At 35.0% G+C, this 26,059-nt stretch overlaps 1 protein-coding gene and 1 long non-coding RNA gene across 4 annotated transcripts in view; both read left to right on the plus strand.

The window, feature by feature from the left end:
- Positions 1 to 26,059, plus strand: part of LOC141455911 (ribosomal protein S6 kinase alpha-5-like) — a 423,200-nt gene that overhangs the window by 290,762 nt on the left and 106,379 nt on the right. The gene's annotated exons all lie outside the window — the stretch shown is intronic.
- LOC141456124 (uncharacterized) lies at positions 15,760 to 21,448 on the plus strand. Of its 2 annotated transcripts, XR_012459617.1 has the most exons (6): positions 15,760 to 16,790; positions 17,032 to 17,191; positions 17,433 to 18,802; positions 19,049 to 19,208; positions 19,451 to 20,011; positions 20,683 to 21,448. It is a non-coding gene; the product is annotated as an uncharacterized lncRNA (long non-coding RNA). The 2 variants fall into 2 exon arrangements; XR_012459616.1 differs by having other exon boundaries at positions 17,032 to 18,802.

A 26,059-nucleotide genomic window follows, 5' to 3' on the forward strand; every position in this document is an offset into this window, starting at 1 on the left:
AAAAATATTACTTTGTAAACTAGCCCTGAAGATGACCTAGTCTCCTTAGGTCGAAAAGCTCGGCAGAATAAATGTATCACGACTGAAATGGCAATTATTATTTCATCCTATTCTTGTCAAACTTTAATTTTATAGTTTTTAGCTGTAAATAATTTACTGTTTATTTACTTTATAATTTGTGAAGCCCTAAGTCCTTACAAATACGGATAGAGTGCAAATTGATGAATAGTTTTTGACTATTAATTTCCTAATTCACTCTTTTATTTATACTTTGGTACTAACCTTGAGAGCATGCCGTGGGTTACCATTTTAGTAGTTAGTAGTTAAGTAAAATTGGAGTTAAGTAAAATTTCTTAAATTTAAAGAAACTCTAAATTAAATATTAGAAAATATAAAATAAAATTTCAAAATGTTAACTTTAAAAAACTTTCTTTTTTTAACCTTTAATAATATAATTTACAGCTTTTCATTCAACCAGATTTGCTCTTACGCTTCATACTTTTGGCCCAGGAAACATTTAATTATTTTATTTTTTCTTTTCATTTGAAAAACTTATATATACTACGTCACCATAATTATTGCTAATTGTTTTTCAAAAATCACACATTAGTATTCAATATAGTGAAATTAAATCTCAAGGAAGTGAAATTTTAATTATATAATAGAACTTTCTAATTTCCGGTAGCCTAATAATAATTTTTGTTTTTAATTTAAAACCTGCATAAACTACTACATTTAAAAAAGTGGTCTATCTCGAGTAATCACAGATTGTGGCGCTGAATCCTGATGAATAGGCGTCACAATCGGAAAGGATTGTGGATACTTTGGATGTTGGATGGTCTCGCAGAGCTCCATAGTTCAGCTCCGTAGGTCTAGATATGGGGTCTTAGTAGTGGTCTTGTATAGGGTCAGTTTATTCCGTACATTCACGGCTGATCTCCGCCCATATCAGTCTTTCGTAGTTGTCCGTATCGTCTATTGAGTTCTTTGTCTTTTCAGTCTAGTTTAGTCGACTGACTAAATACAAGTCCCTAGGTAGTGTACTTGTTTGGAGGCCGGGATTTCTTTGTTGTGTTTGAGTAGTATGGGACAAGTTTGTCTACGTAAGGTGAATGTAATCTGTTGGCATCTGTTTTTGTTGAGTCTAATTTTCATTTTTTTTTTTTGTTGCACCAAGAGGAAATAAGGACAAAGTGTTCTTGGACATATGGAGGAGGCTTCAGAAGGGTGGGGATTTGAGGATAATATTGAGGTATCGTCTGCATAAGTTATGTGGGTGCGTGGCGAAGTCAGCAGTGTACACTAGATTTAGGACTGGGCCGTAAAACAGAATTATAAATTGTAGTTAGGATAACTATAGCTCTATTATACAGGGTGATCCATTTAAAACGTACAAATCGCTAATAACTTTTTACGAAAGCGGAATTTCGAAAAAAACCCACGAAGTAAACTATATGCTTTTTTTGGTTTAGTTTTCAAATTTTCCACCCCCGATGCTGTATCTTTATTTTTGGCGGAGTTACAGCCAAAAACCCGATTGAGGTTTCATAAGGACCGCTGGTTTTGACAATGATTATGAAAACTACAGAAAAAACTGTGAAAAATGACGTAAATCTCGTTTCGATATCCCTAATATTAGTCGAGATATTGTAAGATCAAACTTACAATTTTATCCATTCGTGAACGGTGTTCGATATTAATTTTCCTCCAGAAATACACGTTTTGGGAGGTCCTCTGACTGCAAAAAATGTTATTGATGACACAAAGAAAAAAAATAATAATAATTTAAGATTTTAAAACATGTAGTGTAATGTAATGGTTGTGGGTGAGTCAGGATAAATTTGTTTTATCGTCAAATAAAAGCAACCATCACATCATGTTAATGCACCCATTATGCAAGACTTCTTGACCTATGATTTCGGTAATATCCTGCATACAGGATACATTAAACTTAAACTTAAAATACAGGGTGTCTTAAAAGTTGTCTTTGTTCTGTATTAAGAATTGAGTACAGTAGCTTAATTAGTATAGGGCAGAAAACTCACAACAACCTTTAAGACAAAATCGCATAATTCAAAACAAAATTACAGCTGTTCATGAGTTATAAGGCCTGAAGATGGAATGTCTTAGTCCCCCTAGATCGAAAGATTGGCATTAATGTAATTAAAAACAAAAATTATTACTGTAATTGGCAATAAACTTATTTTTTGTCCCCCGTTTAAATTGGAAGTATCAAACGCATTTTTAGTGCGGGGGGAGTAAACCTTTACTGGAGCTTTGGGCTTATTTATTTATTTTATTATTGTACCCTAGTTGTAACAATTTTGGCTGTGTTTTGTTGTTGTGTTAGTTGGTTAATGGTTAAAGAGATTTTGGTCAAGGACTTTACACAGTGGTAATATCCAACTAGTTGGTAAACATTAACTAGGTCAACGCTACCAACCTCTCTGAGACTCTATTCGGCCCACCACCCGCCTTGCTCCTATAACAGTGACAGTGCCTTCTCTCCTGCTATCTCTCCCAGAGAGAGTGAGAGAGAGTGAGAATTCTTTATTAAACAAGTGAGAGAGATAGAAAACTCTCGGCGACGCTTCTACCAAGAATGTTTTGACTGTAATTCAGTGTGGTTGTTTGCAAATCCTTTACCACTTTAATTCTATTCAATTCAAAAAGAACAGGTATATGTTGTTGTAATAATGTCCAGTTTAGCCAAGAAGTATTATCAGCATTTAACTTTGCCAACTTTCAACGAGAAACTGTTCAAAATTATGAGAATATTTTTTAGTTTTTGGCCTTTTCAGATTACGTTTTTTTTTTTGTTTTCTGTACTTTTTTCTTTTGCCTGGATTGAATTAAATTTACAGTGGGAGTTAATTATTGGTTTTTTAAACCTAATTAATAATTATTTCCGCATTCCACTGATCTTTAAACAATAACTAAAGGGATAACCAAAGATTTCTCTATTGTTTTGTTTGGCAACAAAACTTTCGTTTACTTCTCAATATTATGAATTTTTATCTGCAATCTGCAACATATTTTGCTTTAGCAAGTTTAGTGATAAAGTACTACTTTGAAACCCTGTTTTTTGTGCAGTAAAGCCAAATTCAGTCATAATGTTTTTGCTATTTTTGTCGAGCTTTCGTCTTAGGGACTAGATCATCTTCAGGATTTATGCTGTTGTCAATTATTAATACTTTTTTACATAGTTATACTCGTAGGTTGGTTTGTCATCCGTCCTGTCCGCTTCAAGAATGTTTTTGGCATGTTTTTTTTGTAACTTATGAGAAGAGGGTGTAAGATTGAATGCTCAGTGAATGAATGCAATGCCCTGAATGCAATTGAGTGTCCCGAGCGGTGGTCTGGAGTCCTTATATACTCTTGATTCTTGGGCAGCGTCTACTGTTCTGAGCCCTATCTGGGCTTTAATCCTTTCACAGCCATCTGGAGTCCTTATATACTCTAATTCTTGAGCAGCTTCTACTGTTCTGAGCCCTACCTGGGGCTTTAACCCTTCAAACCTTTCACAGCCATCTGGAGTCCTTATATACTCTGATGCTAGGGCAGCTTCTACTGTTCTGAGCCCTACCTGGGGCTTTAACCCTTCAAACCTTTCACAGCCATCTGTAGTCCTTATATACTCTGATGCTAGGGCAGCTTCTACTGTTCTGAGCCCTATCTGGGCTTTAATCCTTTCACAGCCATCTGGAGTCCTTATATACTCTAATTCTTGAGCAGCTTCTACTGTTCTGAGCCCTACCTGGGGCTTTAACCCTTCAAACCTTTCACAGCCATCTGGAGTCCTTATATACTCTGATGCTAGGGCAGCTTCTACTGTTCTGAGCCCTACCTGGGGCTTTAACCCTTCAAACCTTTCACAGCCATCTGTAGTCCTTATATACTCTGATGCTAGGGCAGCTTCTACTGTTCTGAGCCCTACCTGGGGCTTTAACCCTTCAAACCTTTCACAGCCATCTGTAGTCCTTATATACTCTGATGCTTGGACAGCTTCTACTGTTCTGAGCCCTACCTGGGCTCCCAACCCTTCAAACCTTTCACAGCCATCTGTAGTCCTTATATACTCTGATGCTAGGGCAGCTTCTACTGTTCTGACTGGGCTTTAACCCTTTAAACCTTTCACAGCCATCTGTAGTCCTTATATACTCTGATGCTTGGACAGCTTCTACTGTTCTGACTGGGCTTTAACCCTTCAAACCTTTCACAGCCATCTGTAGTCCTTATATACTCTGATGCTAGGGCAGCTTCTACTGTTCTGACTGGGCTTTAACCCTTTAAACCTTTCACAGCCATCTGTAGTCCTTTATATACTCTGATGCTTGGACAGCTTCTACTGTTCTGAGCCCTACCTGGGGCTTTAACCCTTCAAACCTTTCACAGCCATCTTTTTCCGATCTTTAGAATTTCCAAGCATTCTTGTTTCAGTTCATGTAACTTAGCTTTACACTTCTCTAATCATCATTTCAGTTCATCCTTTACCTCCTTAATCTTTTTAGTAGGAAATCTTTATTTCCCTAGTTTATTTGGTGTAGTAGTGATTTTTCTTACATTCATGTGTCGACTCTGCTTCACTAAATGTGATTATGTCTGAATTGGCGTTAGTGTTTTTCTTGATGGAATGAGCATGCCCCCCCCCCAAAAAAAACCTGGTCACAGTTTAGCGAGAGACCATTTAACGACATACCCCTTCCTTGTCCATCACAGACCTGAGATGGCTGGAATGACCGTTCCATTCCAGAACTCACAAACTAGCGCTAAACACTTTACGATTCCAGAAACTCGCAAGTTCCATATTTGAAATTGAACATTTTTCCTTTCTTTTTAACCACACTCTGAATTAAGCGCTCTGTTAAATTTCATACTCTATATTAATTAGAAAAAGAACTGAAAAAGTTATTTTTAGAAAAAGAAAATAAGATTCTTTTAATGTTACAATTTAACTAGAACAGTATTTCTTCCATCAACGATCATGTCTAAACCCATCAAAGAATGCCTCAATTTATTGTTCTCCTTCTGACCTTTGTACAGTACAATTTCTATCACAAACTGACAAACTATCATGTTTCTCCATTTAGATAACTACCGTTTTATTATCAGTTTTTGTGATAATGTTTCATTTATTTATTGTACTACGTTCAAACTATTTATTAAAAAAAAAATTATCTACATTTTTACTGTTCAATTATTCCTTTTTAGTTATTGTAAATTATTTAAATTCTAAATTGAATATTACTATTTTTCTCCTTATTCTTAATATTGGCTTACTAATGCTGGTATAAGAACAAACGACCTCCATCACCTTAAGACAAAACAGTAAACATTCCATGTTTTTTTAAAACAAAAAATACTCGTTAGTTCTTTTATTTCTTTCAACGCCTCCAAGTTTTCTTACCAAAATTACCTGCACCTTTATTTCCTGGTTCACATTCGTTTTCTTTGCAAGGCTTTTGTTTTTTTGATTGAAGCAGTCATTTCCTGTTGGCTAATATATGATGATAATTTATCTTAAGCTTGAAAAATAACTGAAATAAACAGTTACAAATTCGCAAAATGCAGTTAACTGCAGACCTTGAAAGTTGCACATATTATTAAAAGAAATGTAATGGATTTACTTCCTCTCTCTCGTTCTCTCTCGCTCTGTCGTTCTCTCTTCTAAAAATAAGTAAATAATAAAAAAACTTACCGTAAAAACATCTTTTGAACAGTTCTCATTAAATTTTTTGTTCCTCCGGTTAAAAATAATGTAAGGTCAGTTGTTTGTTCATGTAACTGACAGATGATAATCTAAATTGAATGATTAATATATGAATAAATATCTTATCCCAATATTAAAGCTAAATTATTAAATATATAATTGTAAGAAATTAGCTTAGTGATTACGATATGCTGGATCCAACGCGGAGAGCTTAGGTTTGAATCCTGTTACTGAACCTTTAGGATTGTCTGGGTTGAAGTTGTGTTTTTAAACTTCCTTGGTTGTGGTTGTTTGCACCTTAGACTACAGATAGACGACTAGAACGTGTAAGAAGGCAAAATTATGGATCTACACATAAAGTTTGCCTGAGTTTGTAATAAACCATAAACACTTGTAACACATTTCGGCTAGCTACTAAAAGGGTGGGCTTTAGAGGAATGTTTGAGTGTTATTTAGCAAAGTCTGGGCATATTGACTGGTCCGTCTACTGTCCCTTGTTTAGCCCTTTAGAAAAGAATGAATTTTGAACCCTTGAAAGAAGACTTTTGCAGCATTTAAGGACCATTTTAATCGAAAATCAATTGGAATGTGAAGAGCCTACAAAGAGAGAATGCTAGAAAGAACTACGCGACCATAAAGGTTGCTGATTGGGAAGCCAAAAAAGACTAAACTAATTAAAAAGTTGAAGGAAAAAAAAGTCTGTCTTACGCGGATGTCGATGATTACATCACAAAGCTGTGGGATAATAAGGGTCAATGGACTTGTGGAAGATTGAGTAGGCTAGATTTTTAAAGGATTTTCGCTTCGAAAACTAGGAACTTACAAAGAATGTTGTTGCCAACTATTAAGTTGCTGCTATGTTTCGACGCTAGCCCCCCTTTTAAAGGTGCGCCAAAGATAGAATGAAGTTTAATGGCCAGAATGAAAAAGTATGTGATTATAACTACAAATATACTATTTCTTATCATCCTAGGCGCCACGATAGCTGGGCGGTTATAGGCTAGATCCGCAATGCTAAGATGTATTGTTGGTTTAGTGGGTTCGATTCCCCGGGGTCTAGGCCTTGGATTTTATTTAATGGTTAATATGAGAAATTTATAGTAAAGTATGTTTGTTTGCTAGTCGCTTCCGTCCACGTCTCATAGCTTTAACTTCTATATAGATTTGAAAATGCTTGGATACAGAGTCGTTAATTCTTTTTAATAGAAAACCCATCAAGGTTAAATTATGCTAGTTTCGATCATGTTAAATATTAATAGACTTTCTTATGTTAATGATATAATATTTTCAATAGAAGTACATAAGTTTGTAGATATTTATATAAAATGATGTGAAGTCAGGGGGAAAGTGGACAAGAGAAAGTACTGTGCCATTCTGTCCGCTGGTACAACTCTACCACACTCTGTCAGAATGCGCCCTTCTTAGACTACTTCTGTTTTTCTCCCCACTTCCTTTTATTACTTCTCTTACGGTGCCAATAGGAAGTATTGCGATTTTCTCTAATATTTTTCGAAATTAATTGTTAGCTTTTTTTCTTTCATTTTGCAAAAGATGTCAAAAATGAAATCGATGCATTCAAAGATCCGTTTTCTCTTCAGTTTTTCTTGCAATTTTTTCGAAAAAAGAAAACTTTGATATCTATTTTCATGATTGCAGTGTGTCTGTAGTTGAATGCACTTTTCATGTATTGTTTCAACCGCAGTGTTTTCTATCTCCTCTTCATGCATTTTAAGGATTGCAACACGTTACAAGGCACCTTTCCTTTTTTTCCTGTTAAGATATCCCTTCGCTTGTTAGGTAGGCCCTAAGTAGATCTTTCATAAGCCTATGGTGCCCTAGATAGAGACATAAAATCATTAGTTTAAGTCGCTTTAGGGTTCCGGTCAAGTCTGGCCATTAGTTTACTGGCGTTACCGCTATTAGCCTTGACCATTAGGAGGCTGGGTAGTGGTAAATGTTCAGCTTTGGTTAGTAGTCCCTTTCTATCCCTCCAAAAGCTCCAAGGACCCATATGCGGACGAGTAACAGGTAGTCTTATTGTCATAGAAAATATTAGGACCTCTCAGAGAGTAACCTAGGTAAATTGTGTTGTAGAATTTTTTAATGGGACATTTTTACGAGGCAATATAACTAGTTAAAGAAGCCTACTTGGGTTGCCAATAGAATATAACTTACTTTCATAAAAAAAAAAAAATAAAGTCAAAAAAATGAACTTAACAATGTGGTGGGGAGACCGACTATAGAGTGTCGGAGGACGAGGTCACACAAGGACGTTCACTACTACCATTACACTTTTAACTGTAATGTACTTGTAGTAACCTGGTATAACTACTTATTATACTCTAGATAGTGTGTTATTGTGTGTCTGTAGTTGAATGCACATTCCATGTATTGTATTTAACCGCAGCGTTTTCTGTCTCCCTTATCTTCATGCATTTACACGAACAAACACTCATAAATACATCAAGTATTAACACTTAATAAATTAACTATATAACTTAGTTTCTCAACTATATTTTTTAAACTATTGTCAACAAAGTCATTCAGTATTTTCATTAATTATTATGGAAAAAAGTTTGAGTAAAAAATATTTAATTTATTTGTATGCCCTTGTAAATTTTATTTTATCTGTAAGACCAAAGTGTGGTTAAAGGTTATATTTTTTGTAATACTTTGATTTCCTTTACCAGAAGCTTTTCGTCTTACTTCCTGCTTCAGTGGAGTTTTCATTGAAAATTTGTTCGGTCCTCCTAGATATGGAAAAAACAAATATTGTTGGACAGGCGAGTAAAGTAGTGCTCTAATAAAATCGAATTAGTTAATTCATTCGAGAATTAATTAGAAAAATCTTTCTATAATTTAATAAATAACAGTACATTTAATCAAATTTGTAATTTGAAAATAATTATTGTCTCTTTAACTTGAACTGTTGCTTTTAACGACGGGGCTTATTGGTCGTTACAAAATTAAAAAATTGTTAATTTTTTCCTTGGTATGGTAATATACTCTCAGGGTCTATTCGGCCTTCCTTACTGGTGTTAGTTCAGACCTTGTAGAAGCTCAGTCCAGTTCAAGATATGTAAGAAATCTTTGGATTCTATAGTCAGTATATCTTCCTCCAGTACTTAGTAACTTCCCAGACGTCTTAATCTTTCTTGGATAAGAGCCATCGAAGTTAGTGTGGAGTTATATTGGAGTTTTCACCATTAATCCACAAAATCTACCATTTTTACCATCGACGACCAAAGCAAGCTTCTTCAGGAGTCCTTATTTAAAGTAGACAGTCCATCGGAGGGAATCTCTATGCCAGATTGAGTAAATTTATTTCTAATCGGGTCGAAGAAAGCCTTAGATTGTTGTACCAGAACTGAACTTTAGAGAGTATTTATCCCGGAAGACGCTGTTGCTTATCTCGGAGTACGGGGTTAGGCCCTTAAAAAGGGGGTTTATTTAGCGCCTTGCCTCTTTAGGGCGTCAGCCTCTTCATTTTCTTCACGCGAACATACTTCAGCACCTCAAATGAGCTCAATATTTAGCCTATAACTGTGTCGGTTGGCCGAAACATATCTAAACCATTCTCGAGCCTGATTACCCTGGAATTCTGTGCTTTGTTGGTAGCTTTCTTTTAATTAATAAAGTACAGAAATGCTTACTTTTTTTTCAGGCGAGCTTTATGTACAAGTACAGCGATCAGGTGTCTTGAATTTAGACGACTTACAGACAATACTTTATTATGAGTGCAAAAATAAATCTCATGAATCAGATAAAATCCAGAGCCTAGACCGGAAATCGAACCCAGTAGCACAATACATCTTAGGTTTGCGCAGGTGTATTAATGAATAATTCTTACCAAACGTTTGGTATCTCGTGTAGAGAGGTGTTGGACCAAAATTCAAAATAACGTGAGGAGTGTACCAAATTGTTTTGCTAAGCAGGAAAAAGTTGAAATTACTCATGAAGGGTGAAAATAAAGTAAACTTGAGGTTAATATTTAGAAACTGCAATAAATTTTATTCCATCCCCACTCTAGTTTGGTAAAGTTGATAATGACGCCAGAAACATTAGAGATAATAAGTTTACGGTACTTTCAGTGTGGCAGGTAGAATACCAAAATGATGAAAACAAAAGGCTAGCCTTGCACTTTCTGCGCTCATGGAAACCGTGTCACACATCCTTTTACGAAGAACGAACGACACACTTCCGGCTGGTTCTTTGTACAAGGTATTGTCCAGTTAGTTTGGCACATGTCCTTTACTTTTTGGGGATAGTTCATTGTTGGTTTTTTTTTTTTCTTGATGTTCCTGGAGTGTTCTTCCATTGATAATTTATGGGAAGGAAACCGCAACGTGTTGCTCCAACGATATCGATCTTTTTTGTAAAATTTTAAAACGTTATAAAATCTACTCTTTTTTTATTATTTACTTTATTAAACAAAGTTGTTTTATTGTTTGCTTTTTTTATTAAGATATTTTCTTTAACCATACAGATTCTTATTCAAGACTTTCTTCACGTCTTTATTATGTATGTTATCCGAACTCTTCTGTGAATAAGGAGTGTAAAACATGGCCGGTCCTTCATTCTCTTTCCTCCAAATATTTATCCAAACAAACACATTAACATTTTCAAGATTAGAAAGTCTCAGCTTCTTTTATTTTTTCGTTCCTGGTTTGTTCACTTTTTATAAGTGTTTATTACTTTTCAACGAAAGACAGGTTTTAGCTTTAAATTATCAAATTCTACGAGATCATTTTAAAATTCAATAAAATTTTTATGCACGTTTCTCATTATTTAGAAAGTTATAAGAAACTACAAAATGTTTATATTTCTAAGGATTTAGTTTGGATGCATCGTTGCACTGCAATGCTCTGGTATACCAGGTGTTTTTCCACTTTGAATGTTTGTTTTCTTTGCTCTATACATAGTAGTTGCAATTCGGTGGAACTGTTGTTCGTTATTTACTGCTATTGGCTAAATCTAAAATTCATATTGTCATAACCCATTGAAAACGGTTGCTGGCAGTAGCCAGTTCCTTATAAGAATGGTCTAAGTTGTTTGCATATCCTAAAAATGGTATACAGTTCGCTAGGCGGCTCCTAAATCCCGAAATTGCTCCATTTTTTTGCGTAATCACTTAGACTTAGGCAATTTGATTCCTATATCTTCTTACTTCTGCTCCATGGCTAAGCTATCCATGGATGCTGCTGCTTGTTGATCTCGAAGTTCCCCCTTTCCCCCAAACATACTATTGTGGCCATTTATTTGACTGTTGCCGACTTTCAGAGTTGATTGGAAATGTGTGAGTCCGACAAACCATTTAATGCTCGGAAGGTTTGGCGTTACCTGCACTTAAGCGTTTATAATTTGTTTTTTTTTGGGGGGGGGGATTATCGTGGATTGCTTGTTTGTTTTTACCCTTTGGTAACCAAGTTTATGTAAGTGGAGAACCTCGTAAGTTTCCAAAAATTATCCACATGCCCGAGAAAAAGCAGGCTAACCAAGATTTATGTCTCTATCAAACAGTTAGTTACTGTAATTAATCTAGTTAATTATTCAACGAAGTAAAAGTGCACTTAGCGATCTGTTTTCTCTTGTTTCAATGTAATATATGTAACAATTGATAATAAAAAATAACATTTTATGTATGTAGTTAAGAATATTACATGCGAATAAATATTACAATGTAATAAATTATACTTGGGATTGTGCTATTTTATTACAAAGGCAAGATTACCAAACAGGTTTACTGTAGAGGTGAAGGAGAGAGGGGATGCTGATACTAAGAATCTGTTTAAACAGCAATGACCCATATCTATATGCATATAACTGACTCCACACGTATGGGAACTAGAGCTTAACTGTTCAATCTGGAGTTCCTGCTTCCTTTATATTTGTTACAAACAGTCTCCCAAATTATTGTGGGATGTACGCATCATAAACACGAAAATAAAATAGCTCGAAAAAAAAGAAGAATTAAACGCATTGGGAGTCTTAATGAACGAAGCGGTAAATCTTATTTTAATTGGTCCAGATTTTTAAGACCCTAACTTTATCGAAGCTTTTTTTTTCTTAATTAGAATTCGAGAAACTATTCTTCTCGGCAGAAACTGGAAGCTTTCTCATCCAACCGTATAGATGGGTTACCACTGCTTCTGGGATCTTCGCGTCCATGCGGGTATCCTGGGCCTAGAACTGGGAGTATCCCAATACATATTAGCTCTGCAAGCCGCACCTCTAACTGACTCGGCTGTGGTGGCGCCTTAAATTATTAACTAAAGCATTCATTAAAATTCAGAAATCTTTTCTGGCAGAATTTAAAATTGCCAATATTTATACTAAACCACTTTTAAGGTTAATTTAGATCTATTATCCAGATCATAGCAGGTAAGTCTGCTAAGAAATTTATTAAATTTACTGTAATCAAACTACCATATTGTGGTCTCATTCAATAAGTTGTGGTCCAGTCGATTGCTGACTTTATGACGTCATGACCATAGGTTTCTGTTTGTTCTATTTCTTTGTTTACCTATGCACCGCTGTGCATGTTGCTATAGTGAAGCTATATGTGTTCAGTATTATATTTTGCTGGTAGGTTGCATGATTATCATTGAGGTTATAATATAGTTTGCTGTTTGTTGTGCAGACTAATGATTTGAAAAAATTATTACTAATTAATATGATTAATTTTTAACATTTAATTAATTTCAAATCATGGAATTTAATCGAAACATAAGACCTAAGGATTGGAGGAAGAGCCTTTATTAAAACCGGTTGTACTGTACTAAAATGATCGCCAAAAAGTGCACGTAAAAGTGGAAATTTGAAAAACACCCAACTTTTAAAAAATGTTTACTCTTTTTCTATATAAGATAAAATTCCCAAATTTTCTTTATAATATATAGGGCAGATCCTCGTATATAGGAGTCTTTTTTCTTTTTTCTTTTTGGAACATCGCAGATTAATTCGTTTTTGCGAAATCGAGGCCAAAAATCGGCATTTACAAAAAATTGTTACATTTCTTTTTTTGTGAAAACAACGTAGCACTTAAACGCGCGAACCGATTTTCATGAATGAGGTGTCATTCGATTCGTAATTTTATGTAGATATGCCTTTTGGGGGTCTCGATGCTGTACCACTAATGTGAGAGGAGTTTGCCACATTTATGTACGACGACCCCTTCCTAAACATTTTTAAGTAATAACTCTATAAATAATCATCCCAATTTTGATAATATGATGGGGTTAGGGCTTCACCTTCGTAACATAAAAGCACAGTTCTGCTCTTACGACTGTTAAGTAGGAAATATTGCAATCATTTCAAATTATCGACAGTATAATCGATTTTCGAAATATCATTCGATTCGAAATTTTATATAGATTTAGCTGTTTATATGTATTAGCCGATTTAGTCACCCTCTAGCATACAAACCTATATCCGGTGCGTGCAATTTTTGAAACAGAACTGCATATTTCTCTTACAACATTGAGAGAAGTTAACAACCTGAAAAGTAAATAATAAATTGTTTTTTTTTTATGACATGCTATTAGAATGCTTTAAAGGCATAACCGGAAGTCGATATACATATTGAATAATTAAACAGTTGATAGAACAAGTTATTGTTTTACAAATATGGCCGTAGAAAATTTAAATATATAATAGAATCTAGTACAGTGATGAAAATTTTTGTTAGGCCTGTATAACATACTGTGTGTTTTTTTTAAAAAAAAGATGGCGACCCCCATTGAATAGTAAGTCAGTGGATGTTGGCCTTAATACTGAGAAGTAATGTATTACTCACTATTCAGTCAGCCATGACTCACAGGGAATACAGTAAAAGAAATCATCAAAATTTTGTTACTTATAATGTTTGTAGGTCGGACTGATGGACAAACTATTTCAAAATAGAAAAACAAAAACGTACATAAACTCCTAAGGGCATATATATTTGATTACATAATAAATTACGTACAAATATTTTATATTTAGATACATAACACTTGGAATATAAAATATAAAAGGAAAAAGGAAAGCACCAAAGAGACCTTGTACCACTATTTACTGTATCTTTCTCATTATATCTTTCATTGGAACAATCATTTCTTTATTACTGTAACTTTCGTGAACTTTTTATTGGTTTATTTTCTTTTCTTTTTTTTTTTCATTTCTTTTGTGGCCTTGAAGATATTCTGGTTACCTTTTGCTTTTACGAGGGTCGTTTGAAAAGTCCGTGCAAAATCAGAGAGATAGCACTACTGGCGCGTATCGAGGTTATGTTTAGTTAGTAGCATCTCTTGGAAGAACACAAACCAAGTTTCAGCCAGATCGGTCTATTTCTTTGTGTTTGGCATTCGTTTGAATCGAGGAAGTCGAGTGATTTTCAAAAAATGGACGAAAAAGAATTTCGTGTGTTGATTAAACAACACTTTATGAAAGGCAAAACGCCTCAGGAGACTAAAGAGAAGCTTGATAAACATTATGGTGACTCCTGCACCTTCGATTAGAACAGTTTATAAGTGGTTTCAAAATTTTCGGAGTGGCCATATGGGCAAAAAGTGACGCTGAACGTTCTGGACGCCCTGTTGAGGTTACTACTCCAGAAATCATTGATAAAATCCATGATATGGTGGTGGATGACAGAAGAGTGAAGGTGCGTGAGATTGCTAGTGCTGTGGGCATCTCGAATGAACGGGTACATAATATTTTGCATCAACATTTGGACCATGACAAAGCTATCCGCAAGATGGGTGCCGCGATTGCTCACGCTTGACCAAAAACGAAATCGTGTGAAGTGTTGCAAGGACGGTTTGCAGCTGTTCCCAGAAGAATCCGCAGGACTTTAAGCGTCGTTTCGTCACTGTGGATGAAACATGGATACATCACTACACTTCTGAGACCAAAGAAAAATCTAAACAATGGGTTACCAAGGGGGGAATCTGCGCCAAAAAAGGCGAAGACCGTTCCTTCGGCCGGAAAGATTATGGCGACTGTCTTTTGGGATTCGCAAGGAATAATCCTCATCGACTATCTGGAAAAGGGTAAAACTATTACAGGTGCATATTATTCATCGTTATTGGACCGTTTGAAAACCGAGCTGCAAGAAAAACGCCCACGATTGCCCCACAAAAAAGTCCTTTTCCATCACGACAACGCACCACAGCTCACACCTCAGCAGTTGTGGTCGCAGAATTAATGGAAATAGGGTTCCAACTCGTTTCACATCCCTCCTATTCTCCAGACTTGGCTCCCTCGGACTACTATTTGTTCCCCAATATGAAGAAATGGCTGGCGGGAAAAAGATTTTATTCAAACGAGGAGGTGATTGCAGAAACGAATGGCTATTTTTCAGACTTGGACAAATCCTATTATTCGGAAGGGATCAACAAACTAGAGCAGCGTTGGACGAAGTGTATAAGCCTAAAAGGAGACTATGTTGAAAAATAAAAAAGGTTTACCCCAAAAAATTAAGTAGTTTTTATTTTTGCACGGACTTTTCAAACGACCCTCATATAGTTTATTAATCATTGACATTATTATTCAGTAGATTTTCCTAGTGTTTTTACCTTTAGCTTAAATAAAAGTACTGAAAACGCCTGATTAGCCGAGCGATTTGGTGACCAAGCACCGCAAAGCTACAGTACATTGCGGTTCGAGGATTCAATTCCCCCCCGATTTTGGCCTTGGATTTTATTGCGTTAATATGAGAAATTTTCAATAATAAAGTAATATAGGCTATTAGCCTTGCGGTTGGACAAGGCAATGGTTATTTTTGGAATGATGTTAAGCAGGCCTGAAAAAAGAATATAATAAAATATTATGACTTTAGTGTATTTTAAAGTCTGAAGGTTTTATTATCATAATTCTTTTTTTTAAAAGAAAATGATTAAAGCTACAAAAAGAACATTGGTGGTCATTTATTTCAAAAATCTTCTCATTTCCGAGTTTCCCGGAGAAATTTTACTTTATACTTTCGGAAAATCATTTACTTATTTTCTTTATTTACTTATTTTACTTTGAAAAGGTTATTTCTGCCAGCCAAATCTAAAGCTTTTTTTTTTGGTTAATTTCTTTCTTCGTCTTTCGAAATTTGTTTAAAATATCTCCTCTTCACACTATTTTGAAAATAAAGATTTGTATCGTCAATTTTTCTTTTGCATAACTTTTTATAAAACTAGTTCCCTTAAATTTCTTAGTTTGTTTAGTAAGTGTATTGTTTGCTAATATACGGTATTTGCAGCAATCGGCTTTCCAATTTTACATGTTAATTTTTAACATGTATGCGCATGTCAAGTTTTTTTTTACACTCTTGCCAACTTTTTAAATTTTAAACAAAAATGTTGAATCAGTTTTTTTACAATTACTTTGTGACATTTATGTTGTTCCTGTGTTCATAATATAAAGTAAAAGTTAAATTAATTTTATTGGTTACCTTTTTCTTTTTAGCCATGAGTTGTTGTTCGTTTCCATCCATTTAAAGGTTTGTCCTATTTTCGTAATTCCTTATTTGTCAACTGTCACTTTTCCTTTACTTCACTTTCATTCTAGATTTCTACTCTTTAATTTTTCTTTTCCACTTCCTTTCGTTTAAATGTATACATATATTTACAATGTATGAAAAGGTAATTTATTACCATAGAATGTGACACGATCTTTATTTTGATTGGTAGAAAATTGTCTGAACAGTAATTTTTGGTCACGCGAGATATTGTTTTCCTTCCGTTTCCTTTAAACCTTTGTTTTTCCTCCTGCACATTTCTGCAACAATTTTTGACTCTGTTTTTAGCAGTCTTGGAAGGAAGTGATTACCGAGATAAGAAATTTTGGTTAAATACTATAATAGTTATTTTAATTAATTTGATCTGTAAGTGATTAATTCTTTATAAGTTTTAAGAAAGTAATAAAACGCTACGAATTTTATGTGTTTTAGAGCAAGATGAAATTTCGATCCATGCTCGGAGTTTGCGTTCCTTGCTATGATTGACATTGTGTCTGTTTGTATTTGATGTTGATACAAGAATCGCAGTAATCACATCAATGGTTACCTGGATCTGTTGGAATAGTTTAAAAAAATGGATGCAATATTAAAGTAGGTGTTTTACGTATTCGTTAATGATATAAATGTATTGAAATTCTTGTCTACAAAAAATCTCTTAGTTTTGGTCGATTTAACGTCGTCCAAAGTTGATGAAAGAATTGCTGTGTTTATTACCTCACCATTTCTTTTCCATTTAGAAGTGTTATTACTTTAATACAGAATATATTCTAAGAAAGGGGGGTTTATAAGTAGTAAGAAAGTAATGAAAAGCTACGAATTTTGTGTGTTTTAGAGCAAGATGAAATTTCGATCCATGCTCGGAGTTTGCGTTCCTTGCTATGATTGACATTGTGTCTGTTTGTATTTGATGTTGATACAAGAATCGCAGTAATCACATCAATGGTTACCTGGATCTGTTGGAATAGTTTAAAAAAAATGGATGCAATATTAAAGTAGGTGTTTTACGTATTCGTTAATGATATAAATGTATTGAAATTCTTGTCTACAAAAAATCTCTTAGTTTTGGTCGATTTAACGTCGTCCAAAGTTGATGAAAGAATTGCTGTGTTTATTACCTCACCATTTCTTTTCCATTTAGAAGTGTTATTACTTTCATACAGAATATATTCTAAGAAAGGGGGGTTTATAAGTAGTAAGAAAGTAATGAAAAGCTACGAATTTTATGTGTTTTAGAGCAAGATGAAATTTCGATCCATGCTCGGAGTTTGCGTTCCTTGCTATGATTGACATTGTGTCCGTTTGTATTTGATGTTGATACAAGAATCGCAGTAATCACATCAATGGTTACCTGGATTTGTTGGAATAGTTTAAAAAAATGGATGCAATATTAAAGTAGGTGTTTTACGTATTCGTTAATGATATAAATGTATTGAAATTCTTGTCTACAAAAAATCTCTTAGTTTTGGTCGATTTAACGTCGTCCAAAGTTGATGAAAGAATTGCTGTGTTTATTACCTCACCATTTCTTTTCCATTTAGAAGTGTTATTACTTTAATACAGATTATACTCTAACAAAAGGGGGGTTTATAAGTAGTAAGAAAGTAATGAAAAGCTACGAATTCTATGTGTTTTAGAGCAAGATGAAATTTCGATCCATGCTCAGAGTTTGCGTTCCTTGCTATGATTGACATTGTGTCCGTTTGTATTTCTGTACCTCGGAGGGAAAAGGCACCATGTCCATCTTTTTCGATTTTCAGATTTTGGCATCATTTTACAAATTTTTTGTTGCTCTTTCTAGAGGTATAAGCACTATGTCCTATGTTTAATAATAAGCGATTTATGTATTTTTAAAAACCGCTATGATACTTCATTGCTTAAGAGTAAAAGGCACTACATGGGCATAAATTTTGTTCACAATGGAGATCAAAATAAAGTATTTTAAAATATGGGAGTTAAAGTGGCCATAACAACTATAATAATTACGGTGAGAAGTACAGGAAAGAGTATAACCGGAAAAGTGGAACAAAAAATGAATTTGGAAAAATATCTTTATTTGGCTCCCCTGTAAAATTTACTTTTTGTGACATGGTGCCTTTTCCCTCCGAGGTACAGATTTGATGTTGATACAAGAATCGCAGTAATCACATCAATGGTTACCTGGATCTGTTGGAATAGTTTAAAAAAATGGATGCACTATTAAAGTAGGTGTTTTACGTATTCGTTAATGATATAAATGTATTGAAATTCTTGTCTACAAAAAATCTCTTAGTTTTGGTCGATTTAACGTCGTCCAAAGTTGATGAAAGAATTGCTGTGTTTATTACCTCACCATTTCTTTTCCATTTAGAAGTGTTATTACTTTAATACAGATTATACTCTAACAAAAGGGGGGTTTATAAGTAGTAAGAAAGTAATGAAAAGCTACGAATTTTATGTGTTTTAGAGCAAGATGAAATTTCGATCCATGCTCGGAGTTTGCGTTCCTTGCTATGATTGACATTGTGTCTGTTTGTATTTGATGTTGATACAAGAATCGCAGTAATCACATCAATGGTTACCTGGATCTGTTGGAATAGTTTAGAAAAAATGGATGCAATATTAAAGTAGGTGTTTTACGTATTCGTTAATGATATAAATGAATTGTAATTCTTGCAATCCTACATAAAATCTCTTAGTTTTGGTCGATTTAACGTCGTCCAAAGTTGATGAAAGAATTGCTGTGTTTATTACCTCACCATTTCTTTTCCATTTAGAAGTGTTATTACTTTAATACAGATTATACTCTAACAAAAGGGGGGTTTATAAGTAGTAAGAAAGTAATGAAAAGCTACGAATTTTGTGTGTTTTAGAGCAAGATGAAATTTCGATCCATGCTCGGAGTTTGCGTTCCTTGCTATGATTGACATTGTGTCTGTTTGTATTTGATGTTGATACAAGAATCGCAGTAATCACATCAATGGTTACCTGGATCTGTTGGAATAGTTTAAAAAAAATGGATGCAATATTAAAGTAGGTGTTTTACGTATTCGTTAATGATATAAATGTATTGAAATTCTTGTCTACAAAAAATCTCTTAGTTTTGGTCGATTTAACGTCGTCCAAAGTTGATGAAAGAATTGCTGTGTTTATTACCTCACCATTTCTTTTCCATTTAGAAGTGTTATTACTTTAATACAGATTATACTCTAACAAAAGGGGGGTTTATAAGTAGTAAGAAAGTAATGAAAAGCTACGAATTTTATGTGTTTTAGAGCAAGATGAAATTTCGATCCATGCTCGTAGTTTGCGTTCCTTGCTATGATTGACATTGTGTCCGTTTGTATTTGATGTTGATACAAGAATCGCAGTAATCACATCAATGGTTACCTGGTTCTGTTGGAATAGTTTAAAAAAATGGATGCACTATTAAAGTAGGTGTTTTACGTATTCGTTAATGATATAAATGTATTGAAATTCTTGTCTACAAAAAATCTCTTAGTTTTGGTCGATTTAACGTCGTCCAAAGTTGATGAAAGAATTGCTGTGTTTATTACCTCACCATTTCTTTTCCATTTAGAAGTGTTATTACTTTAATACAGATTATACTCTAACAAAAGGGGGGTTTATAAGTAGTAAGAAAGTAATGAAAAGCTACGAATTTTATGTGTTTTAGAGCAAGATGAAATTTCGATCCATGCTCGTAGTTTGCGTTCCTTGCTATGATTGACATTGTGTCTGTTTGTATTTGATGTTGATACAAGAATCGCAGTAATCACATCAATGGTTACCTGGATCTGTTGGAATAGTTTAGAAAAAATGGATGCAATATTAAAGTAGGTGTTTTACGTATTCGTTAATGATATAAATGAATTGTAATTCTTGCAATCCTACATAAAATCTCTTAGTTTTGGTCGATTTAACGTCGACCATAGTTGATAAAGGAATGGCTGTGCTTATTTCGTCACCATTTCTTTTCCGTTTAGAAGTGGTAATTACTTTAATACAGAATATATTCTAAGAAAGGGGGGGGGGGTTTGGAGGACCAAAAAAAACAATGATGAAAAGTATAAAATGGTTGAAATAAAGAGTCCTCTATCTCCCTCTCCCAAATATTTTTTTTTACTCCTTAAGTAGAAGAGTTGCAGGTTGAGTTTTGCAGTTGACAAGTGAAGTGGGTCAACTGAAATATCAATCAGCTTATGGCTATTAGGACGTTGCTTTTGTGTCCTTCCATTTCCACTCTCCGCCAACCCATGTCTTCCGCCTTTCATTCTCCATTATTCAAGCCAATACTCCGCTCGCCGCGCTATCTATCTACTATTCCAGGAATGTTTGCTTTCTCCTTTAATACTGTTACGTTTAACTGTATAATGGTGCCGATAAGAGAAATGGATAGTTTTAAACTTAATATTATATCTTTACATCGTAGGACTTTACTTTTTAACTGTACTTAGAATATGAAAGGTTAAAGTAAGTAAAGTAAAGTAATCGCCTATTTTTTCAGGCCCATTTTTTCTTTTATTAACCATTAAATAAAATCCAAGGCCTAAGACCGGGAATCGAACCCAGTACCACTGTACATATTAGCTTCGCAGGTCTGGCCTCTAACCGCTCGGCTACCGTGGAGCCTATATGAACGGGAAAAAGAAGAAGAAGAAAAAAAAAAGCATCTACATAAACAAAATTAAAGGCCAATTTCAAAGGAATTTTTACACTGCAGCCTACAAACACTAAATTGAAATTAATTAGGCCCAAGTTTTTAAACGGTAAAATTATTATTTTATTTATTATTATTATTTTTGAGATTTTAGAGTTTTATAATTTTATTTCTATTTATTTATTTTTAATAATAAACAGTCTTAAACTTATTACTTAGAAAAATGATTGAGCATTTAAGAAGCTTTTCATATTTTGAGAGAAATTGTGCTAAGATTGAAACCATTCTTTGATTATTCAGCTTTAGAAAGATTTTTTATTGGAATAGAACGAGCATTCGGATCGTTTTGTTCGAATGGAAAGGTTTCGAGCTGTAGTTTTCTATTGGGATGGTTTTCAGCAAATTGATTCTCACAGATGTTTGCCCCTTCAATTTTTATTAATTAATTTCAAGAATATGGATCGTCTTTCCTCCATTAAGATTTCGTGTCCCAGTTCTCCCAGTTCGTGTCCGCTTAGTAAATTTTGAACTGATAATTTACCTTACCACATTGCCTAATCGGCCGGCATTGTCCTAAAAATAAGGAGCTATTCCCTGTAAGGCTATTTCCAGTAGTACGAGGGTCGTTTGAAAAGTCCGTGCAAAAATAAAAACTACTTAATTTTTTGGGGTAAACCTTTTTTATTTTTCAACATACTCTCCTTTTAGGCTTATACACTTCGTCCAACGCTGCTCTAGTTTGTTGATCCCTTCCGAATAATAGGATTTGTCCAAGACTCAAAAATAGCCATTCGTTTCTGCAATCACCTCCTCGTTTGAATAAAATCTTTTTCCCGCCAGCCATTTCTTCATATTGGGGAACAAATAGTAGTCCGAGGGAGCCAAGTCTGGAGAATAGGGGGGATGCGAAACGAGTTGGAACCCTATTTCCATTAATTTTGCGACCACAACTGCTGAGGTGTGAGCTGGTGCGTTGTCGTGATGGAAAAGGACTTTTTTGTGGGCCAATCGTGGGCGTTTTTCTTGCAGCTCTTTACCCTTTACCCTTTACCCTTTACCCTTTACCCTTTACCAGATAGTCGATGAGGATTATTCCTTGTGAATCCCAAAAGACAGTCGCCATAATCTTTCCGGCCGAAGGAACGGTCTTCGCCTTTTTTGGCGCAGATGGTAACCCATTGTTTAGATTGTTCTTTGGTCTCAGGAGTGTAGTGATGTATCCATGTTTCATCCACAGTGACGAAACGACGCTTAAAGTCCTGCGGATTCTTCTGGAACAGCTGCAAACCGTCCTTGCAACACTTCACACGATTTCATTTTTGGTCAAGCGTGAGCAATCGCGGCACCCATCTTGCGGATAGCTTTGTCATGTCCAAATGTTGATGCAAAATATTATGTACCCGTTCATTCGAGATGCCCACAGCACTAGCAATCTCACGCACCTTCACTCTTCTGTCATCCATTACCATATCATGGATTTTATCAATGATTTCTGGAGTAGTAACCTCAACAGGGCGTCCAGAACGTTCAGCGTCACTTGTGCCCATATGGCCACTCCGAAAATTTTGAAACCACTTATAAACTGTTCTAATCGAAGGTGCAGAGTCACCATAATGTATATCAAGCTTCTCTTTAGTCTCCTGAGGCGTTTTGCCTTTCATAAAGTAGTGTTTAATCAACACACGAAATTCTTTTTCCTCCATTTTTTGAAAATCACTCAACTTCCTCGATTGAAACGAATGCCAAACAGAAAGAAATAGACCGATCTGGCTGAATCTTGGTGTGTGTTCTTCCAAGAGATGCTACTAGCTAAACATAACCTCGATACGCGCCAGTAGTGCTATCTCTCTGACTTTGCACGGACTTTTCAAACGACCCTCGTACAATAGTTCGTAACCTTTTCTAATCCAGCGTCCCCTTAAAAAACAAACTTAGCTTATCTTAAGCGCTTATTGTTAGTGAATACTTTCTACGGTGTTACTTATCAGAAGGACTTAGAGCGATTTTTTTGGCACATTAATTAGTTCTTATTGAGAAATTCCTTTACTTGGAGATCTGAGTTACGATTTTAGACTCACGTACGGATCTAGAATCTATAAATAATCGTAACATATAACGTTAAATATGTTTTGAAGTTCGGACTTTCAATTATATAAGTTAGAACTTGAGAATGGATCAAGTTTTAGAGTTCACGCTGAATGTGTCTTCTTTTTATTATTACTGAAAGAACTACTGCAATAAAGTCCTCATATCTCCAAAAGCCATAATTCATCATTGCCATCTGACTGAACATCTGAATCGTTTACTTTTTCTTTTTTTTAAAGCCACTTCTTACCTGAGAGGCTATTGCCACTCAGGTGGAAATATTGTTGCACCCATTCTCTGCTCTTGATGAACTCTTATCTTTATCCATTTATTTAATATTTTTTGTTTAGTACGAGCCACAATTATAAGATTCAATTCTCTTCCGTCGAAGACAATGCGATAAAAGCAACTTTTTTTTATTTAAAAGTGAAACGAAAGGAAATTAAAAAAAATTGTCGCTTTCTTTTACAATTTATTGAGGAAGTTAATTTCCCTTAAATTGTCTAAATAGTTCATTAAAATCAGGTTTATAAATGAAATAATACTTTCCCGGGCAAGCTTTTGGCGGGCAGCTTAACCAGTCATTTCCGCTACTTACCTTGGTGCTAATTTATGTATTAGGTCTCCACCATGCAAAGAAATTTGTCAATTTAATTTTTAGTAAGGGAATATGCGTGTTCAAAAACGGGATTTATTTTGCCAGGGAGAGTAAATCCCCAGGAAGTGCTGCGTAAAAGGGAAATATTATGAGTTATTTTGTAAGATGATGCAAGATGGGCCACTTCTACTTCTGTCCAAGTTGGTACACCCATGACAGTGTCCGCTGATACATTCTTCCACAGTAAAGTGTACCAGTAGGACATCTCCACCTCGGCTTACATACATTCCGTGATACTTCTCCTTCCTCTATCACTTAAACGATTTAAAAAAAAAGAAGAAGAAGAAGAAGACTCCACTTCTCTTTGTGTTGGTGGTGAATATTTTGAAGAAGGCAGGTGAAAGTAGCAAAGAAACGTTCCATTCACTAATCGACACAGTGTGCGTGCGTACGGTAGGAAAAGTTAAATGGTTATTTCTTGGTGATGAGAACTTTTATCAATTTTTCTTTTGACTCGTTTATATAATTGGACTTTGAGATTGCATGGTACGTAGGAGATTTATCCGTATTAGGGAGATATTGTGGTCGTGGAAACTGGTAACAATGTTTTCTAGGTGCTTATCAGTGATTCGCGTCCTGATTTCCTGATTTTATGAAGTACATCTTTAAAAAAAAGTTGCTGCTCGCTTTTATAAAGTGATATTTCTAAATACCTCTTTCTCTATTAAAATTATCTCTAACAGACAATATCTTAGGGTTAGCGGGGGTCAGAATTCACTGATGTTTGGAAAAGTCGTCACGGGCCGTATCCCTTGGGCCGTAGGTTGCAAATGCCTGCTTTAGAGCGTAGCGTCGCCCCACTGACCCACTTTTTTTTTTTTGGAGGATAGCATCCCTCCCAAATGATCGTTTTGGAGGAAATTTTCCAAATGATTTTTTAAACCATTTAGGGAAGCGTGCCTGAGGTATACAAACCACTTTTCCAGACTAAGGGAACCCCAAACTCCAAATTCGGTGAAAACAGACAAAATTTGTTGGCACGCAAAACTCTTTCTTATTTTAGTAAGAGTAAGCTATAATAAATATGTTCAGTACAACCTCCATTAACCGGCCCTCGGTTAACCGGGATTCGGATTAACCAGGATCATGTTGAGTCATCATAAGAACACCTGGATCGGCGCCGAAACAAAAGTTAATTTTCGGTGGCTGTCAGGAAAATTTTTTGTCTTCCGATGTAACGTAATTGTAGGCGTGGCAGCAACTCTTTTATACCTGATTTTCTTGAAGGGTCATTATGTATGTATGTATGTATGTAAAAACCCAAAATATGGTGCAATTAGTACTGAATTTCTTGGGATTTACCACGATCTTGCAAAAGACCATGGGATTTACGTGTCGTCGTAAATGGTTGATTTTCAACTTCACGGTTATATGAAACATTTTTATGGAAAACTACCGGCATTATTTTAATCTTCCCAGAGAGTAGCCTAATCTCAAGCTAGTCTTTAGTGTTAATCAGTTCGTCCTTAAGAAAACTGGTGCTAAACGTACAAAATGTACTATGTAATACTGTGTATTCAATTTAAGCGGGATTTCAGTTTTCCGGGGTGGGTATAGCCGGAGGTTAGCCCGGTTAATCGAGGTTGTACTGAACTAGCGTTTGGCTTACATATATCAGTGTATTAGTGTACAGAATAACTTAAAAGCTCCAGTAGTTGGAACTTAATATTACTTTCTGGTACTGAAGACTCCGTTTCTCTTAAGCTATTTACCTGAATTTCCTACCTAAATGCCCTAAAAATAGTGCCTTAAGGTCGACCAGTCTTGATGCTGAACTAGAGAACAATATGATCCTCTACTTATACCTGCTGAAAAAACATGCTCTCTTCTCACCATAGCCATTACTTCAACAAACTGAACACTTTTAAGAAAGTTTAGAAGCAAGAGTGAATTGCGGGAGTGGTTCGTTCTAATTTAAATTAACATTCTCTAAATTATAATAAAAACTCTTGCGGAAGAAGAATTTGCTTATTTTTATTATTTTTGACATCTCTTAACCGTGTAATTTTCTTGACTTTTGAAACAGCATGCGAGCGGAGAGAGTAGAATAATATTTCCACGTTTAGATCGGATTACATTGAACTTGAGAGTGTCTACTTACCTTATTCACTTGTCTGGGCTCCTGTGATGTACCATCTGCCTTACATTGTGCCTGGGATTCTAGCTTTAAGAAAGGTGAAAAGCGCCTATGTTATTTTATACTGCTTTACCAAGAATTCTTTGAATAAATTTGATATTGTTGTGGGATCCAAAAGTCATGAATTAAATGAGCCATTCTCTTCAATCTAAAAGTAACTTTTATTCAAAAACCCTAAATCTCCAAGAATCTATAAGAAGTTTTACTTCCACCTTTTCCGGCACATTCTTGACCCCCTCTCATTGATCAGTTTACTTCTTGGACGCTTCCTGATCACCTGAAATAGCCGCTGATCTCTCCGTAGTGTTAATAGGTGGCTTAGCCCACACCGATGGTTAGGAACT

The sequence above is a fragment of the Rhodnius prolixus genome, unplaced genomic scaffold, assembly GCF_049639745.1.
Source record: "Rhodnius prolixus isolate KJV_2025 unplaced genomic scaffold, Rpr scaffold_4, whole genome shotgun sequence".
Taxonomy (NCBI): domain Eukaryota; kingdom Metazoa; phylum Arthropoda; class Insecta; order Hemiptera; family Reduviidae; genus Rhodnius; species Rhodnius prolixus.